The 15,774-nt window shown below is 40.2% G+C and overlaps 1 protein-coding gene across 10 annotated transcripts in view; it reads right to left on the reverse strand.

Annotated features, from left to right (window-relative positions):
• LOC137373900 (alpha-(1,6)-fucosyltransferase) overlaps window positions 1–15,774 on the reverse strand; it is a 904,043-nt gene that overhangs the window by 710,860 nt on the left and 177,409 nt on the right. For all 10 annotated transcript variants that reach the window (XM_068039463.1, XM_068039461.1, XM_068039460.1 and 7 more), the window contains one exon: window positions 15,064–15,116. The gene's annotated coding sequence lies outside the window, so the exon portion shown is untranslated. The remainder of the gene's footprint in view (window positions 1–15,063; window positions 15,117–15,774) is intronic.

A 15,774-nucleotide genomic window follows, 5' to 3' on the forward strand; every position in this document is an offset into this window, starting at 1 on the left:
GATAAAGACAGACAGTAAGAGTTGCTATAGATATTTTAAAAAGAAAAGTTAATAAAGTGAGCATTGGTCCTAGAGAAAGTGAGTCTGGGGAATGAATAATGGATAATAAGGAGATGGCAGATGAATCGAACAGATATTTTCCATCAGTCTTCATTATTGAGAATACAAGTAACATCCTAGTAATGGCTGTAAGTCAGAAAATGGAAGGGAGGGAGGAACTCAGGAAAATTACAATCACCAGGGAAGTAAGTGGTACTGAACAAATTGTTGGAGCTGTGGGCTGACAAGTCAATGGGTCCTGATGGACTTCATCCTAGGGTGTCAAATGAAGTGGTGAATGAGATAGTTGATGCGGTAGTTTTAATTTTCCAAAATTCCCTAGATTCCGTTAGATTGGAAAATAGCGAATGTAACACCTTTTTTCAAAAAGGGAGGGAGACAGAAAGCAGGAAACTACAGGCCAGTTAGCTTAACATCTGTCTTAGCGAAAATGTTAGAAGCTATTATTAAAGCGTTATAGTAGAGCATTTAGAAAACTTCAAGGTAATCAGGCAGAGTCAACATAGTTTTGTGAAAGGGAAATCATGTTTAACCAATTTATTGGAGTTCTTTGAGGGAGTTACATGTGTTGTGGATAAAGGGGAACCGGTGGATGTACTATACTTAGACTTCCAGAAGGCATTTGATAAGGTGCTACATCAAAGGTTACTGCAGAAAATAAAAGCTCATGGTGTAGGGGGTAACATATTGGCATGGATAGAAGATTGGTTAGCTAACAGGAAACAGAGAGTAGGCATAAATGGGTCATTTTCTGGTTGACAAGACATAACGAGTGCCACAGGGATCTGTGCTGGGGCCTCAACTTTTTACAATTTATATAAATGACTTAGATGGAGCGACTGAAGGCATGGTTGCTAAATTTGCTGATGACACAACGATAGGTAGGAAAGTAACTTGTGAAGAGGACATAAGGGGGCTACAAATGGAAATAGATAGGTTAAGTGAGTGGGCAAAGACCTAGCAAATGGAGTATAATGTGGGAAAGTGGGAAATTGTCCACTTTGGTAGGAAGAGTAAAAAGAAGCCATATTATCTAAATGCTGAGAGACTGCAGAGTTCTGAGATGCAGAGGGATCTGGGTGTCCTAGCGCATGAATCGCAAAAAGTTAGTATGCAGGTACAACACGTAATTAGGAAAGCTAATAGAATGTTATGGTTTATCGCAAGGGAAATTGAATACAAAAGTAGGGAGGTTATGCTTCAGCTATACAGGGCATTGGTGAGACCACATCTGGAGTACTGTGTACAGTACTGGTCTTATTTAAGGAAGGATGTAAATGCATTGGAGGCAGTACAGAGAAGGTTTACCAGACTAATACCTGGAATAGGCAGGCTGTCATATGAGGAAAGATTGGATGGTTAGGCTTGTATCCACTGGAATTTAGAAGAGTAAGAGACGACTTGATTGAAACGTATAAGATTCTGAGGGGTCTTGACAGGGTGGATGTGGAAAGGATGCTTCCCCTTGTGGGAGAATCTAGAACTAGGGGTCAAGGTTTAAAAATAAGGGGTCGACCATTTAAGACAGAGAAGAGAAGAAATTTATTCTCTGAGGGTGGTGAGTCTTTGGAATTCCCTTCCTCAAAAGGTGGTGGAAGCAGAGTCTTTGAATATTTTTAAGGCAGAGGTCGATAGATTCTTGATAAACAAGGGGGTGGAAGGTTATCGGAGGTGGATGAAAATGTGGAATAATCAGTTCAGCCATGAACGTACTGAATGGTGGAACAGGCTCAAAGGGCTCAGTGGCCTACTCCTGTTCCTAATTTTTATGTTCATATTTTCCAATGTGCCAACACCCAGTTATATCAAATTGCTGAGGTTTAACTAAGACATTGTTATGATATTACCGATTGATTTGAAGATGAACTGTATGGCTCTTTCTGAAGAAGATTTTTTTCTCTTTTGGTATCCTATTCCCACACCAACCCTGCCACCACAATCACAAAATGTGAATACTGGTGAATAGAGTTTCCAGTGTGATATGAGGACATTCCGAGAGTTAATTCTCAATGATTTTCCTTCTATTCATTCCTTCTCAACAAAAACAGAAAGCCATGTAACTAATCAACCTGTTGGGTTATCTTCTTTTCAGTTCCCCTACATCCTGGTGACCTGACTGCCTAAGAAACTTCATTTGCAGTTTGCACAGCTTTGTTTTTAAACTGCCCTGATCAATTCTTCTTAAAAGGCCAAGTAATGCTGAATTTTTATGGATTTTAGAATCAATAGCGGGCACATGTTATAAAATCCGATCCTTTCACCAGCATGTTCCTTTTTGCTCAAGACTGCTACTAGCCCTCAGGCAGAATGTAATACCATCTTTAAACAATAATAGACCCACTCACTGAAACATAATTTCCTCGCATCCCCTGTCCACACAAATGCAGGTGTAGTCTCATTCATTTTCATTTGCCGAATGATTTATTTACCCACATTACAAACATAGAATTAATCAACCTCATGTATAAGTTAATGTACTGTATCTTTCCCCTCCAACTCCCCCCCACCCCCCCCCCCACCCAACCCAAAGTAAAACCTTCACAGCAACTATAGCCTTTTTCCAAGTCCTGCCTTTTGTTTTCATGAAGTGTGGCTTCATTAGCAAAACAATTACATACTGATAGTAATTTTGGACATCTTCTGACCATCTCATTCTTACCTCCCTTCCAGCAGGGCTCTAACTTGGGTTCAGAGAGTGGGTCATAATTGATGGACAGTACTTATGTTCCATAAGGTTCCATACCCCATTGCATCATTATCTTTTTACTGCAAGGGGTGCAATTTGGGGGTGCTGAGTGTTAAAATGGAAATGTTACGAATGTAAAATGTCTACCATGGCACAGAGATGGCAACTTCACTCAAAGAAAAAAAAACTTGCACTGACGAAACACTGTATACTTCCCCAAAAAAAAAAGTATTTTTAGATTGACTCAGTGACTTTCAAATGGTATTGTTGGTAATAAGCATTAAAACAGAGATCAGATCAGTTAAGTTTCCATGACTCATTGCTGATCTCGATTCCTTCAACTCAACCATGGTAGCGGTAGGAGTATTACAATTTCCAAAGCAGCCAGGCAAAGAACTTCAGATTCGGAGGTCAACGACTCAAAACACCAAGTGCAATTGTGTGAAAATTGGGGGAGATTTTTTTATATTTTAGAGATACAGCACTGAAACAGGCCCTTTGGCCCACCGAGTCTATGCCGACCATTAACCACCCATTTATACTAATCCTACACTAATCCCATATTCCTACCACATCCTCACCTGTCCCTATATTCCCCTACCACCTACCTATACTAGGGGCAATTTATAATGGCCAATTTACCTATCAACCTGCAAGTCTTTTGGCTGTGGGAGGAAACCGGAGCACCCGGAGGAAACCCACGCAGACACAGGGAGAACTTGCAAACTCCGCGCAGGCAGTACCCAGAATTGAATCCGGGTCGCTGGAGCTGTGAGGCTGCGGTGCTAACCACTGCGCCACTGTGCCACCCCCACTGCGCCACTGTGTGGGAGGGTTGGACAGGCTCCGCTGTGATGCCGCCACCCCCACTGCGCCACTGTGTGGGAGGGTTGGACAGGCTCTGCTGTGATGCCGCCACCCCCACTGCGCCACTGTGTGGGAGGGTTGGACAGGCTCCGCTGTGATGCCCTTTATTGTCCAACAGTCCACCCACATTCACTGTCTCAGCTTAAACATGAAGAATAACCACTTGAAGGAAGTAGAGGAGTGCTAGCAACATCCATACATGCTGAACTCAGTAACTTCCTCCAGCGCTAAAACTCAGATCTCTGTGCTCCTTCAGTTCCGATTTTAATCGCTCCACCACTGATGGTCACACCTTCAGCTGCATAGGGCCTAAGCTCTGGAATTCCCTCCCTCACCCTCTCCACCTCTCAACTGTGCTCTCCTCCTTTAAGATGCTCCCATAAAATGTTGTGTCTTCTATAAGCCTCCAACTCATGAGAAAGATATCGAAGAACAAATTTGCAAGGAAATTACAAAGCTGTGCAAAAACTATAGGCTAGTTATAATGGAGGACTTGAATTATCCTAATACAGACTGGGATAGTAATAGTGTAAAGGGCAGAGATGGGCAAAAGTTTCTAGAGTGTGTTCAGGATAATTTTCAACACCAATCTGTTTCTAGTCCAACAAGGAAGGAGGCAATACTGTGTCTGTTTCTGGGGAATGAGGTGGGAAAAGTGGATCAAGTGCTAGTAGGGGGAAATGTAGGGGACAGTGATCATAAGGTTTAGGCTAGCTATGTAATGGAATATGGAGCAATCTAGAGCAAAAATAATTAATTGGGAGAGGGACAATTTCAACTGGATGAGAATGGATCTGGCTCAGGTAAATTGGAATCAAAGATTGGCAGGAAAAACTGTAAAGAAACAATGGCCTGCCTTTAAAGAAATAGTTTGGGTATAGTCTAGATACATTCCCATGAGGGGGCAAGGCAGATCTCCCTGGATGATGGAAGAGATAGAGAGTAAGATGAAGTAGAAAAGGGTGTGTATGACAGATGTGAGGTGGCTAATATGGGAACCAAGTTAAAAATAGAAAGTTGAGAGGAAAAGTGAAAAATAAAGAGCAGCAAGTAGACAGTCTGAGAGGAGAGGCAGCTAACATAAAAGGGAATACAAAAGTCTTCTATAGGCATATAAATAGTAAAAGGAGGAGTAGGGCTTATTAAAAACCAAAAAGGGGATTTACAGATAGAGGCAGAGGGCACAGCTGAGGTACTAAATGGCCACTTTGCATCTGTCTTTACCAAGGAAGAAGATGCTGCCCAAGTCATAGTGAACAGTTGAAACATTAGACGGGCTAAAAACTGATAAAGAGGAAGTATTAGAAAGGCTGGCTGTACTTAAGTTGACAAGTCACCAGCACCAGATGAGCAGTATCTGAGGGTATTGAGGGAAGTAAGGGTGAAAATTGCAGTGGCAGTGGCCAGAATCTTCCAATCCTTCTTCGGTACATAAGTCGTGCCAGAGGACTGGAGAACTGCAAATGTTACACCCTTGTTCAAAAAACCCAGCAACTACAGACCAGTCAGTTTAACCTCAGTGGTGGGAAAGCTTTTAGAAACGATAATCTGGGACAAAATTAACAGCCACTTGGAGAAATGTGGATTATTGAAGGAAATCCAGTATGGATTTGTTAAAGGCAAATTGTGTTTAACTAATTTGATTGAGTTTTTCAATGAAGTAACAGAGAGATTTAATGAGGGTAATGTGGTTGATGTCACATACATGGACTTCAAAAAGGTGTTTAATAAAGTGCCACATAGGCTCGTGGCGAATGGTTGTTTTTCAGACTGGAGGAAGGTATACAATGGGGTTCCCCAGGGGTCAGTATTAGGACCACTGCTTTTCTTGATATATATTAACGAAGTAGAGATGGGTGCACAGGGCACAATTTCAAAATTTGCAGATGACACAAACTTGGAGGTATTGTGAACTGTGAGGAGGATAGTGATAAACCTCAGGAGTGCATAGACTGGTTGGTGGAATGGGCAGACAGATGAAATTTAATACAGAGAAGTGTGAAATAATCCACTTTGGTAGGAAGAATGAGGAAAGGCAATATAAAATGAAGGGTACAATTCGAAAGGGGGTACAGAGGCAGAGGGACCTGGGCGTATATGTGCACAAATCATTCGAGGTGGCAGGACAGGCTGAGAAAGCAGTTAATACAGCATACGTGACCCTGGACTTGATAAATAGAGGCATGGAGTACAAAAGCAAGGAAGTTATGTTAAACCTTTGTAAAATACTGATTCGGTCTCAAGTTGTATCCAATTCTGGGCACCACACTTTGGGAAGGATGTCAACGTATTGAAAAAGATGCAGAAAAGATTTACGAGAAAGGGTCCAGGGATGAGGGACTTCAGTTATGTGGATAAATTGGAAAAGCTGGGGCTATTCCCCTTAGAGAAGGGAAGGTTGAGAGGAGATTGGATATAGGTGTTCGAAATCATGAGGGGTCTGGACAGAATAGATAGCGAGAAATTGTTCCCATTGGCGGAAGAGTTGATAACTAGAGGACACTGATTTAAGGTGATGTGCAAAAGAACCAGCAGGCAGCATGAGGATTTTTTTTAAAATGCAGCAAGTGGCTAGGATCTGGAATGCTCTGCCTGAGAATGTGTGGAGATAGATTCAATTGTGCCTTTTAAAATGAATTGGATAATTGTCTTAAGAGAAAAAATTTGCAGGGCTACAGGGAAAAGGTAGCGGAGTGGGTCTAGCTATGTAGCTCTTGCAGAGATCTGCCACAAACACAACAGGCTGAATGGCCTCCTTCTGTGCTGTAATCATTCTGTGATTCTTAAACCTACCTCTTTGACCAAGCTGTTGGACACCTGTCCTAATATCTCCTTATGTGCCCTGATATCAAATTTACTTTGGTAGTAGTTCTGTGAAGCGCCTTGGGACATGTTACTATGTTAAAGGTGGTATATAAATGAAAGTTGTTGCTGGGATACAATAACAAGATCTTGTGCCTCAAGAGAGAACGAGTGAATATTGAAAAGGGAAGACGTGCCTTATTACAAGAGATATTTGGAGCTCATCTCTTCAGTACATCTTTAATTTAATCAGTGGCATCTTTACAAATGAACTGTTAGATCCAGTGTATTAAATTCAGATTGGACTTTGTGCTGCTCAAATTGCAGTTCAACATCATAATTGGCCAGTTACAAGGTTAAATGGATGCAATTTCTTTCATTGCTGTACAAATATAAGCAGGCTAAAACAGTAATGTACTTTTAATGGATAAGCTTTCATCTATCCTTCAACATCACAAATGATTTGAGTATATTTTGGTCAAATTACAGCCAATACTCTATATAATATCCTTGTTGACTTATCAAAGAAGGGCACGATAATTTAATTTCAACAGGTTCAAAAATGCCGACACCATAATGAAATAGGTTAGTGCAGCACAAACTCTGGAATGCTGTCAGCTGGTCAAGCTAATTTCAGTGACGTCTACCAGATATGGACAGTTCCATTGTGACAGAGTGATCGCCTCTTCTTTTAACCCTCTATATCTGAGACTTCAGTGACATCTCATGCAACACCAAAGTAAATAAATTCCTCCAGTTAACTTATAATTTTTTTAGTGAAGTCGAGCACATGTATATTGATGAAGCAGAGCTGCTTTTGGTGTACACCCACCACTGGAAAGCTTTGCTGCACATTTCCAGCCACTGTCACATTCCCAGCTGTGAAGAACAACTTCCATGAACTTGCACCTGTGCACTGTACTCACGCTTCTGTTTAAATTTTGTATTTATTCAGGGCTGCTCTTACATTCTAGCGTGTGACTGCAGATTTACAGCCCTGCACGCATTCTCAGCATGACATTCCCAGCATCCTCCTGCAACAATGCCTTGCAACATTAGAAACGTCTTTAAGAGGTGTTCACTGTCCCGTTGCTCGCTGCAAGAACTGGCAAATAAATTACTGTTCTCATTGAATTAGAACAGATAACTGTAGATACTCAGAAGGTTGTGATTTACATGTCAGATTCAGCAGTGTTTTTTCTCCATTCTTATTGGTTAGTAAGGCTTTAGAATGGTGCCAGGTAATTCAACAGCTTGAGAAGTTGAGAGGATCCTGGTCTTCTGGTGCTTCAGAACACTGCAACTGCCAGATTGGAAGCAGTAACTTTTTGATCCTATTTTTCTCTATCCTCAGACACAAAACCATTTTTGACATTTTTATATGTTTGTAGTACAAGCTAAAAAAAAAGTTCAAATATTAGAGACACAGCAAGGATAAACAAGGCTCTTTTAGGCTTTATGTATTCCAGATATAATGGTTAAACCTTTCATACTTCCTCTCAATGGAAGCAAACAGAAAAGTGCAATATCTGTGGACATGTTACTGCTATAGCAACAGATTAGGGAAATGGCAGCAGTACAGCTAGTCTACTATGGTCTCCCTTCTCAGTCTGTACTGCACTGAAAGGGAGTAATCCAGTTCAGCAAATCACTTGAGGTGTTAAGCAGCTGAGTCTGCATTTCACTATTGTGAAGGTCCCAGGTGTCTTCCAAGTTTGCTGATCTCAGCTGGTGGCAGCATGGTTCGAACAATTGACGTCAATGCCCCTCTGTTCAAGAGTGGAAAATCTGCCAAGATTTCCCCACTTGATCAGTCATGATCGTATTGAATGGCGGAGCGGGCTCGAAGGACCGTGTGGTCTACTCCTGCTCGTATCTCTTATGTTCTTATTGCTTTCCAGTGACCCTTACTGGGAGTGTACATCTGTGGATGTTGGCTGAGGATAGGATTTGCTGGACTTTAATGCCTCCCACAGCCATGCATCCCGCAGACTGACACTCATATTTGAAACACACAAGTGAATAATGGCCACTTGGACATGAGATTAGAGGGTGACTGGACCCCACAGAACTGTACTCTTAAGGAGATGAAGTAGGCGGATAAAGTTGGCACTAAAAGGAAGAAGGGGAATAATTGCCTTTAGTAAAGCAGAAAAATATGATTTTATCGGCTTCGGAAACTTGTAAGCCTCCAATGCTCATCTCTGTTATGCTGCTTCAACATTAGCAATAAAAACGAAATCCTTCCCTTGTACAGCACCTTTAACATAGAAAAATGTCTCAAGGCACTTTAACAATAATCAGGCAAAAATGGAAGTGGAGACAAAGTAATTGGAGAGGTGGAGGTGGGTGGAAGGGTTGACTAAAGGCTTTGTCACAGAGGTGGGTTTTAAGTAGGATCTTACAGGATCAGAGGGAGGTGGAGACATGGAAGTTTAGGAAGTGAATTCCAGAATGCTGTGGAAGACAACAGAAGACAACACCATCAATGGTGGTGGAAAAAGCCAGGCTGGAGAAAAGTAGACTTCTCAGGGAATATTAGGGGGTTAGAGAGATGGGGAGAGGTGTAACACTGATGCTTTCGCTCCATTATTGGTGGCCATGTCTTCAAGTATCCAGAGCCTAAGCTCTGTAATTTCCTCCCTAAACTACTCTCCTTGTCCTCCTTTAAGATGCTTTTTTAAACCATTTAGTCACCTGTCCTAATAGGTGCCACGGTGTCAAATTTTATTCGATAATGCTCCTGTGAAGCCACTTAGGACGTTTTACTATATTTTTTGCTTTATATAAATGCAAGTTGTTGTGCATCACCTTTGTTAATGACCTCAGCAGAACTGAAGGCTGAGCATTCCTCGAACACGCCTTGCAGATTTACCTTGTTTTCCCTTTTACTCTTTAATGTTGGTGATGTCTTCCACTATGTGTCTTAACCCTTGATTCAGGTTTCTCAAATAGAAGTTACATGACAAGCAATTGCTTGCACACGAGCAGAACTGCAGCAGAGCTCACCAGCCTTTGAAGGAGTAGCGAACACTTAATATATAATTGTTGATGCTTCAATCACTAACACCCTCACTAACATTCTTCCAAAACACTTCAAAATTTGGGGCTGTATTTGCATGAACAGAGGAGATTATGGGATGATCTAATAGTACTTAAAATTATGAAGGGATAGGACAAGGTAGATAACAACAAACTGTTTCTAGTGGTTGAGGGGTCTTGAACAAGGGGACATCGATATAAGATTAAAGCAAGATATCTCAGAAAACTCGTTTACTTACACAGAGGGCTATCTGGCTGTGGAATTCACTACCAAAGTTAGTGACTGAAGCACACTCTATTCGAAATTCTAAGAATAGGTTAGGTCAATGGTTGAAGGAAAGGCAGATAAAGGGATATGGGCTGGACAAGCACATGAGATTAGGATTACTGCTCATATAGAGGATAAACACCACTACAGACTGGTTATGCCAAACGGCCTGTTTCTGTGTTGTAATTTCTATGTAATCCTTGGCTCAGAAAATCAAGCTGGTCACTTTCAACTAACTTGGCAGTGGATGGGATGGGAAGACAGAGACTGCAGTCTTACTCATTCCCAACAGCAGCCTGAATTCTACTCCCATTTTTCCACCATTAAGTTAAAGAACTACATTTTTAAAGCATACCATCTTCAGGAAATGGTGCATTAAATCTTTGCTTGCCTAATGCACAACATAATGATCTAACTTGCATTTAAACAACTCATTCAATCACAAAAATGTCACTGAATTACGTGCATAATTTCACACAGCTGAAATGATGCATCACTCTTCCAACTGACAAAATCAGTTCATTTTTTAAAAAAAACACACATTTGAGAGAATGCAAAAGGACGAGTGGTGCTGAAACCCAATAAATGTTCAACTAAACCCTGATCAAGGTTCAATTTTCCAGTTTCTTTCAAAAGTATTTCAGAAGTGTATAAAGGCAATTGTGCAATTTCTATCCAACCAGCGTTCAAGTTACTTCCAGGTTGTGTGAACCCCTAACTCCACGATCATGTAACAAAACAATGTAGCTGAAGATCACGACTCACTGGAAGACCTTGCACTTGCATGACCATCAGGCTAAAAGAAGAAAGCCTGCTCAGACATAGCTGAACTTTATCAACTACAAACTTGGGTTGGAGTCTTCCCTTCAAGCAGTCGGATTTCAGAGCAATTATTTCATGGTAACAATTAAAAATAGGCATTGGTACTTCTGTAATTTTTTTTCTAAGAATGTGCATCAATAGTGCAATTGCAAGAGAGGTAAGATTTAACCTGTGCTGCTGGAGAACTGGGGATCCTTCTGGAGCCAAGGTTACTTTAAGCTCTCCCACTAACCTGTTGGGACTTACAGGGTAGCATGCTTTGAATCTGAGACTAGCAGCTGCTCTTATCCTCTTGTTGTCAGGAATGTATGTGGGGACAACAGGTCTAAGTTAGCAAGCAAAGTATTGGTGTTTCTCACCCAGTCACTGCACTTCTTTAGAAGCTCAATCAAAAAAAGAAAGTGAGTCTCCTTTCCCCCGTAACCTGTCAAAGCCAAAAAGTCAGCAAGCAGCTGTGAAATTTAAGCACAATTCAGTGCGAAATTTCCATCACTCTCCAAGGCTATGTATCAATTTTCATCATAAATACAATTGACACTTTTGCTGCTTTATTGATTGCTACACATCAGCTCGTATAGAAAGTCAAAACCATAAACATGAAGCCTACCCTGCCACAAAGGTCAGTCTTATTTCTCATTCTGTTTGCACGCCTTCTTTCAGTATAATGCGTCAGTAGGAATTGGGTTGTGTTCTCCAGAGACTCAAATACCAAAACTTCTTTGCTTTCAGCACTAGAAATCATAAGTTACTGGCTCAGCAACCCTACAACGCATTAACCGTTCCAACAACCTAGAGATTTCTCAGCAGTGTTAAACAAGACCTACCAATTTTGTTCAGATTATCACAAGAAAACATTGAAGTTGCCCAAACAATGTCTGAATCCAACATCACCTCTCAAAATGGTCAGTGCTTTCCTCGACACTTCGCACATGCTTGATGTAGATCTGGTGCTGGCAAGGAACAAGCTTGGAATAAGCAGCCCTTCCATCTCTGACTTTATGTGCACTATTTGTGAAGAGGGAAAAACTCATTTTCAAACATTCGACAAAAGCACATGCATCTTCCTAATATCTTCAGACAACGATGCATCCCTCAAATTTCCTCTGCGTCTGCCGTATATTGCTGTCCTTCTTGCTAAAAACTTCCCAACGACACACTTCCATTTCTCTTGTCTCATTTTGTTCACAAATAAAGTGGAACAAAAGAAAGAACCTATTTCAAAACATTGTTCAGGTAAAACAGGATCTCAATTCACCCCACACAGAATGATTTTGAAATGGCTGTCAAATGTGTTCATGATGAATGCTATATGGATCTGATTCTTTATCCAGGAGAAAAAGGTTCCACTCTCTGCCTTTGTGAAGTCACACAAATAATATTAACTACTCACCTTGGGGAATTGAATATTGCATAAGCATTGCAGCGTTTAACATGTGTCAGGTACACTGCAATTCACATTGCAAATCTAAAATAATCGGCATTTGTGGGCAGAATCAGCAGGTTTAGGATAATTGGTAATGAAAGTTTAATAAGTGCCATTAAATTAGTGCTGAATACAGCCCGCATATACAGCAGGAGCATTCTCTATAAATAAAGTAAGGAAGACTTTTTGTGCCCGAAAGGTTTTGGAGTTTCTCTGTATTCAGAGCTGGAAACAGAAAGACTGTATATGACAAACATGTTAGGGACTACTCTCATCACCAGTGCAGTGACAGCTGTCAAATATGTACACCTGATTTTATTTCAATTGTTAACAATTCCTTTTTGGGATGTGGAAATGGACAGAGAATATGATATCAATTCAATCTCATCAAGATTTAACGTGTTGCTGGTATGCCAATGAAGGGGACCACTGCAGCTTCTTCTAGCTTCCTCCTCCCATCCCCTGCAGAAATTCTAACGTTCTATCATCACAATTCCCAATTCATGATGAAGCCTTTCCAATACATAGCTCCCTAGAATTTTTAATAGTTTTTTTCTCTGTTTACATGTTTGCAGGAACAATGATATTTTGTTAATTATTAAAGGAATATGATACGTCACAACTGGTTCTTTTTCTTTATTCGTTTGTGGGATGTGGGTGTCACTGGCTAGGCCAGCACTTATTGCCCATCCCTAATTGCCTATGCACTGATTCTGCTGACAGGATAGAGTCCAATTCTGCTATCAACTTGGAACAAGGGCTCTCTATTTAAAGCGGACACAACAATAAGGTCCGTCAAAAGTAAAGAACCTTTTTGAAAAATTGACCAGTAATATTAAAAGAATGGATTGTGCACTGCTCACTCTCAGAGGTCTAACACATCCAACTGAAAGTGGTATACTTCTGTAATAATTTGTTCCTCCCATCCTAATAGATTCATTTTTGCAGTTTAGCAGAGGATCCTGTGAATGAACTATTTCTTAGCGATAAGCAGCTGCAACTTTTTCAATCACCTGCCCTTAGCAGAAATGTGCAGTCTTAGAATTGCCCTACTTCGGGGCTATTAGATTAAACACATAACAAAACAAAACAAAAATGGCCCATCCATGATCCTATGTTCCTGTGTTCTTTCAGTTAAAGTGATTGATGGAAGGAAACATCAACCCTAAATGTTCAACAGTGCTGAGACAGCCAAACACTGTCATAGTATTATACCAGCACTCCAATGTATCACAATTCATTGATAATCTCAACACTGCAGAAATACATTAAGCCTGCAGCTTTCCCAAGAAGGAAAGAAAACTTTTTGTCCAGACTAAGAAATAGCATACAGAATAGGAAAATAGCATTCAGCTTGGTCCTTTTGACAGAGAATCAACAATAAGCCCACTGCAAACTCTTCAAATTTTTACAACAGGTCACCCACTCGCACAGGTCCTAGGAAACTCCAGTGCTTTCTGCACCCTGATGAAGTCAACTATCTGTTTCAAGAAACCACTTTGGGATATATATTCAAAAAACAGCGATGGAGGAGGAGATAATAACTGAAACTGCATCTCTGACGATTCTGTTGACATTTCTGTGCTGTGCAAACTGAACTGCTACTGTTGATATCACAAGAACTTAAATATTGAATTTTCACCTCACTGAACACATTATTGCCTGTATCATGAATTTCATACAACTCATTTTATCACATACCTTAGCAGGTAAAACCTGAATACTGTTCCCATATCTGGGACATCTCCTCTAACATCTTCCACACACTTCCTGGGCAGGATATAAGAAAAAAAAGCTTGCCCTGAGAATCTCTAACTCAATTTTTAGTCTTGAATGTCTGCCTCTACTATAATATTTATTGTCACTACTTCATCATTACTATCAAGATTGGTGCTTCCCTGAATTTCCTTTTATGTTGCTCCAAAGGCTCATTCGAGTTGTCACACATATCCTTCCGTATCCTTCTCACTGTGAAAAATTGCCACAACGTCTCGTGCTCCAACTCATTGTTTCACAGCGCAACAATTTTATTTTCCCCTGTAATCTACAAGACATAAAACTCAAGCTTGACATCACCTTAAAACATGCTTGACTTCCACAGACTTATCTCCTATTCTTTTCATCAAGATAGCACTATAAGCCTTGGCCTTTAACCCAAATCTGACACTTGAAGTTGAAGAGTCCAACTAATATATTGGTAGCCTAGGAATACTGCAGTGCACCACGCATTTGCTAAGGCAGAAATAAAAAACAATACTCAGAAAAGACCAGCAATAGCTTTATTGAGGTCCAAGATTAAGCCATTTGCAAATCCTGACAGGTTGGGAGAGGGAGTGGATTAGAATAAATGCTTAAAATGTTGCATCACAACATTAGGGATCTCAGGCAACACCTCCTTGTCTTATCAAACCAGAGTGTTACCCCTGCTCTCAGAAACTGCCTACATTCCTAGCTGGAAGAGGATAAGTGGCACAACTAGCTACAAAAGAAGAAGGGATTTTTTTTTTAAAGTGGAAGAATGGTAATAGAAAGAAGATAAGCATGATTGGAGTTATAAATTATGCAAGTTCACCACATCACAACAGAAACCAGTGGGCACTAAAGCCAATTTATATTCTACAGCAGTGCTATATAAAATATGCATTCAAGAATATTAACTGGTAGAACATACTTGCCCGCATTATGGGATTAACACAGCAGTCTCCCTATGCTTTATGCATTTGCGCTATCAATTCTAGTATTTCGGCAATACACCTACCAGTGCTTAAACTCCGCAGCTGGCAACATAATACAGCCCATGAAAGTGTTTTTGTATTAATCATGCATAACCATTCAGCCTGCAGAGTGCAATAACATAAGCACAGTGGGAACATACTGGTCCAGAAATGCATGCAATTTTTGTGCTCTCGTAAAACACTCTTCGTTATATTAAAGGTGGCCAGAATGTTGTGTTTCTTTTTGTCATGATAAACAGCAGTATCCAGCAAAATTTGATCGTGAAGAAAATCTTTAAGTTAATGCATTTAAAAAATATTTTTTTTTATCTTCCAACTGAAGATATATTGAGCTTAATAGATAAATAAATGGTGGTACCTGTTATTAGTATAATGGCCTGACAAAGGAATCTTGATCTGAAATCAACAATCCTGAAAAAGAATCAAAGGAATGAACATGTAAATAAATCCCAATTATAGTTTTTTGATTTTAAAAAAAGCAAATTTTCTGTCAAGCAGTTGAAAATAAATTAATTTACTACAGATTTTTACAGCTCAAAGTGTTGAGAATGAACAAACACATCTCTACATTGCCTTTAAAAACACCAACTCATCACAGTGCCAGTGCAGGAACACAATTCTAACAGTCTCCCGCAGGAAGCCAGGATGAATCTGTTCCTGTCCTGAAGCAAAGTGCTTGAATAATTGATGTCTGTATTCTTCCTCAACTCAGACAACCATCAGTTTCTTCCCATTGCTTGAGCCATAATTCTTTGCACTGCTACAAAAATGCAAGAATCTTTGAGAGCAGACAACATTAAACAAAAGGAAAGCATCAATGAACCATTGAGCAATCATTTGCAACTGCAATTACATTGGTGTACAACAAAATTAAATTTTTGTGTCAACTGGATATGCCAGATCTATACGAACAGCAAAATCTTTTGAAGGGATTAAAAACTATTTACCTCTACTCAGCATTGGATCATGCCTATAAAAGACCCTGCTGAGTAAAGCTTCTCAGAAGGATGTGAAGCCATTAGAGAAGATGCAGAAAAGATTCATAAGAATGGTTTCAGGGATGAGGAAC

This window comes from Heterodontus francisci, chromosome 9 (assembly GCF_036365525.1).
Source record: "Heterodontus francisci isolate sHetFra1 chromosome 9, sHetFra1.hap1, whole genome shotgun sequence".
Classification (NCBI taxonomy): Eukaryota; Metazoa; Chordata; class Chondrichthyes; order Heterodontiformes; family Heterodontidae; genus Heterodontus; species Heterodontus francisci.